The following is a 5,701-nucleotide window of genomic DNA, read 5'->3' as shown; positions in this document are numbered from 1 at the left end:
GCTGATGCTCAGTTAGCAACCTTTACCACAACTGTGCAGAAATAAGGATACACCCCCTACTGTAAGAGCAATCACCTATGCAGAGAGTCATGGAATTGGAAAATGCTGTCTGTTTTCCTATATACATATTTTTGAAGGTTTCAGAACAAGAATGTATTCACGTTTTATTACTGTAATACTATAAAAGTGTTTATTAAGAAATTATCATTACAAACACATTACGCTGGAATCTCAACTCTGTTATTTGGCACTTAGCACAGCAGATGCTGCCTGGGAATAGTCAACATATCTTCTGTGAATAGACTCTCTGATATGTATAATGGCAAAGTGGCCAAACTGGAAGGTCATTCAAGACTAGAATGTATGAAGTGTTCGGCATCGTAGATCATATTGAAAGGGGGGGAAAATCAGTCTTACACCAGTCTATTAAATAAAAGTCTAATTAATCTATTAACAAAAGTCTTTTTGCTTTTGCTAATACATAAAATGAGCTAGACCAAGATTCCTACCTACTTAAGATGGGGCGATCTGGGCTAGTTGTGCTCTTTCCTGCCCCACAAGTAGGCATGGAAACACATGACCATCAACTGGGCAAACTCCAAAAACCCTCGTTCTTCTCCATACATGCTGTGGAGTAGAGTATGTTCAAATAAATAAATACCATTTAAGCAGATCAACCTGTCACAGTTGATGGCCCTGATAACTTTGATCTTCTGTGCTCATTCTCTACAAGAGAACTTTGACCCACATGTCATGAAAGAATTCTTTAATCAAGTTTCATTCCTAATTGCCCGTGAAAACTTGAAATAAGAGACGTGCTAGCATGTTTCAAAATTCTACAGAAAGCAATGACAGTCAGCTTAATAGTCAGCTAGAATACAGAAAATAAAAAGAAATCGCACTTGCTCTCACTCACTGATATGTAAGGAAAAAGGTAACGTATAAATAACAATTTTTGAATCAATGGGAACTGCAATTATTTACCCATATTTTCAATTTGTGACTATGTTGTAGGCAAACCGGATTTGCTTAAAAGATTTTTAAAAGAATTCCCTTCATTTTAAAGGAAGTTTGGATGAGATGAATCACTTAGTCTTCCCAGCTCCGGGATCCCATGTTTTATGACAGTAAATTCACTCAAACAGCTGTTGTTTTTTAAATAACTAATTAGCACTACCATAGCTGGCTAATAAAGTTAATTGGGAGGGGGAAAAAACAGCAATGAACTATTTCAATGCATATGATGATTTCTTTATAATGCATTATCTATAGGGGTGGCTCAGTTGGCTAAGCATCGGACTCTTGATTTTGGCTCAGGTCATGATCTCAATGTTTGTGAGTTCGAGCCCTACGTTGGGCTCTATGCTGACAGTGCAGAGCCTACTTTAGGTTCTCTCTGCTTCTCTCTCTGCCCCTCATGCATGCTCTCTCTCTCAAAATAAATAAAGAAGCTTAAAACATTTTTAAGAGGATGCTTACAAATATGTGTCTGAGGCCTCCCACTTACTCCCCATACATTGGTTTATTACTCAGCTGTTTGCATGGTTCCTTTGACAGTGTGTCACTTTCATACCTAATAGCTAAACAGGATTGATATGATACCAAACAAATGCCTTTCTGTTCGGGAGAATTTATACTCGGGAAAATATGTTTCCCCTAGGAAGCTCCACTTATCCGTCACAATGAGTCATGAGGACAGGTTACAAGGCAGCCCCCAGAGAGAGGGTCTGCTCATCTGCTTTGATTGGTTGGGCTCTCGGCTCTGAAAATACACCTACAAATGAAGCGTGTAGATTATCTTCTCAAAGTCGTCTTCATTTTGTTCATTTCAGTGGCAGAAGAGTAAGGCAGTGTTTAGACCCAAAGCATTTTCCAAATGGAACATGCAAGTTGGGATTTTAAACATTTACCAAGAAGGCATACTTTGAGTCCAGTCATATTATTTTAAACAGAAACATTGTTTGGCCAGAAATTACTTCGGGATAGAGTCGATTCCAACGTTCACTGTGGCTACAAAAAGGATTCTATTTTGGCCAGCAAATACTTCCAAAACAACAATTCTAGCCATCCATGGGAAAGGAGTGAGTGCCCCCTGGTGAAAATGTGGGAAACGTTTCCATATGTTATTTTTGGCTGGCAATAAGGTGCAGATGTCTTCACAATAAAAATATACTTGCTAAGAGTGCTCGTCTCCTTGAGAAGAGTTGGCACCATTAGAAACGCTGGCTCTGCAGTGTGGCAAAGAGGCACAAAGAGAAGAGGGAAACCAAAGCAATCACCAGGACACAGTTAAGAGGGCGCGCACTGATATTATACAAGTTGAGGATCATGGGTGGCTCTTGTTTTATTTTTCTTTAATGTTTTATTTATTTTTAAGAGAGAGTGTGCATGTGTGTTTGGGGGAGGGGGGGGCAGAAGATGAGAAGCAGGCACTGTACTAAGCCTGATGCAGGGCTCATACTCAAGAACCATGAGACCATGACCTGAGTCGAAGTCAGATGCTCAGCCGACTAAGCCACCCAGGTGCCCCTCTTGTTTTATTTTTTATACCTGTGTTGGATGATGTCTTTCTGCATTCTCCAAACCCATTCTCCCCCCATCTTCACCTTGCTGTGTTCTGGGACGCTGACTTTGAGAGACTATGTTAACACATTCCCTTGCCCTCTGGCTTCTGATGGGCTCAACCAAGGGAAGACACCTGCAGGTGATCTGAGTGTGAGAGGAGTAACATTGGAGTATTTATTTCCAGGGCTTTCTCCTTGCCAGTGTACGTTGGGAGGGATTATACCCCTCAACCTATAATCTTCGATCTGCTGAACAGCTGTCTCCTCTACCTATAACTTTCTAGGTTCTAGTGAGTTCTCCCTTCCAAACTCTTTTCTGTTACTGGCCTGAGAGCTTCAATATTCTTTGTTGGGCTTCCCCATCCCACCCACACCTCCAAATTGCCTTCAATAAGCTCTATCGCTGTACAAGTCCAAGTATACATAAGGTTACTAATAGTCTCAAATTCCAATTCCACCAGCTCTGATCACTGAGCCTGGAGTTCGAGCAGAAAGAAGAATCATATCGTGGGACCCTTGTTTTCAGGGCCTCACTTCACTGCCCTGTGCCCCAGCAGTTTAGTTAGCAGCTGCCACCCTTGTAACCCACGCTGCTGGCATCAACTGCATCTGCATTCTGAAAGGGGAAAAGAAAGGCCCTGTGGACATTCAGGCTTCACCTGCCTCATCAGGATGAAAGGAGAACAGTCATCCTGTCAGGAGGAATCTAAAAAATTAAGCAAAGAGTGGACTGGTTCCGTAGGCCTAGAGTTGGCAGGACGGGGCACTTGGCAAAGTGCAAGAACAGAAGGGAGGCCTGCCGGGTCAGCTCTTGGGGTGTCCAGTCCCCAGTCCAGAGGTCTGCTTTTGGCAAGAGAACACTGATGTTGTTAGACCTTGCCAGTTACACCTGTCTTCCAAACATCCAGACTCCCTTCCTGAATCTATTTTGAAACTGTCATCCAAGATTTGCCTACATACTTGTTTTTTTTATATTTTTAAGGTTTATTTATTTATTTTGAGAGAGAGAGCATAAGCCGGGAGGGGCAGATAGAGAGGGAGAGAGAGAATCCCAAGCAGGCTCCACACCATCAGTGCAGAGCCTGTGCAGGACTCAAATCCATGATCCATGAGATCATGACCTGAGCTGAGATCAAGAGATAGTCGCTTAGCCAACTGATCCACCCGGATCAGTTGCCTATATATTTGATGCCATAAATGGGAACAGTATGGATTTAGGGCCCAAAGCTGGGCTCAACTCCCAGATCCACTCCAATCTTACTATGTGACCAGTGGCTATTTCACTTAAATTTTCTAAGCCTGACTGTCCTCAACTGTCAAATGTAGATGGTAGTACTTATAACATAGAGTGGTCTTAAATGAAATCACTTATATGCACAGAGTTAACATCAATGAATATGATTTTACATCTTCCCTTTAACTTTCTGAGATAGTGTAGGGTTCCACATCTCCACTGAAATTCAATAATTAGATCAGCATGAGGAAAACTGCTGGGACCTCACACGGAGATTGAATTGTTCTGCATCAAGGAAGGTCCTCCTTGCTTCCTTTCACATCTGCTCAGGGTTGATACACTAGGGGTAATAAAATTAATGATAAGAGCTAATTATCAAAGACTCATTACACAACAAGCACTGTGCTAAGACTTTTAAAAATTTTATGTTTATCAGAGATATAAAATGTACCTACTGAAACAGTCGGAGTTGTACAGGTTTTATACAAAACTCAGCAACTCCCTACTTCTTGCTCCACTCCTGTCTTTCCCAGAGGCCACCAATGACAAGTTTCTGGAGAGATTATTTGGTATTTACCTTCATATCTCTAAACAACATATTATTATCACATCTTTAGTTTTCAGTCTTTGACACTATCTACTGACCTCCTTCTTTGGATAATGAAAGAGCTTTTATTTGTTCCCCCGCCCCTCACCATGCTCTTCCCAGTGCAACTTTCCATTCCCCAACTTCCCAATATAACTATTTGGTAATTTTGCTAGATCAATATTCAGTGCTGACATTAAGACTATGCAAGCAAACGCCATTCACAGCTGAGTCATGAGCAAGCTAATAATTATGTTTCCTTCCCATACAAATTTTCGTTTCCCTGCAGATTATTGTCTTGTTTCCTTATTTGTTTTGTTTTCTGTGAACCTACCACTCATTCAACTCTAAATGCTTTGTCTTTTGTTTTAACCATTTTTCAAAATATTTAGATGATGAGATATTCTATCAATCTGCTATTCTTGGGGAAATCTTTCCCAGGGGCCTCTGTTATGCTCCAACCAGAATCGGTTTGCCTCTACGCCTGGTCCATAGTTGTCTCTTGCAATCCCCCTTCAACATCTTCCTGTGGATTCGCTTTGCCTCGCTTGTGTGCTGGACCTCCTCCTCTTTCCTGAATCCCATGTCTTCCTCTTTATTGGTTTATTCCTTCATTTGGGTGGAAGGATACCTTCCAGCAGCTTCCTAAGAAAGGAAACACAGGAGCTAAAATCGTTTAAACATTGTTTACCAAAAAACATCTGTATTCCACTCCCATACTTGATTGATAGATAGGCTATTGTGTACAATTCCAAGGAGGAACAAAGTTACTTCAAATTCTGAAGGTATTTCTCCATTGTCTCCCAGCATCCAGTATGGCTATTGAGAAGCTTGAAACCATTCTGATTCCAGCCTTTGGTGGGTGACATGTTTCTCTCTCTCTCTCTCTCTCTCTCTCTCTCTCTCTCTCTCTCTCTCTCTCTCTCTCTCCCCCTCCCAGTGTTCTGACACATGTTGGTCTAGCATAGAACTACTTCCAACCACTATGCTGATAACTCAGTGGCTCTTTTCTAAGAATTCATTCCTCATTTCTGAGAAAAGTTCTTTAATTAAACCAACCCTCCATGTTGTCTTTCTGGAACCCCCATTGTTCAGACATTGCACTTCCAGGCCTGGCTCTCTAACTTTTCTTACTCTCTATCATATCTTTACCTTTTGGAAGATTTTCTTGGCTTAATCTTTTCCTTAGCCTTCATCTTCAAGCTCTCCTGTTGATTTTCTCATTTCTGTTCTCATTTTTAATTATCAAGGGCTCCATTGTGCTTTATAAATGTTCCTTTTTTAAAGCATCCTGTTCTTGATTTACGTATATAGTAA

This window comes from Suricata suricatta, chromosome 16 (assembly GCF_006229205.1).
Source record: "Suricata suricatta isolate VVHF042 chromosome 16, meerkat_22Aug2017_6uvM2_HiC, whole genome shotgun sequence".
Lineage (NCBI taxonomy): Eukaryota > Metazoa > Chordata > Mammalia > Carnivora > Herpestidae > Suricata > Suricata suricatta.
The sequence above is the reverse complement of the archived record's forward strand: the minus strand, read 5'-3'. Positions refer to the sequence as shown.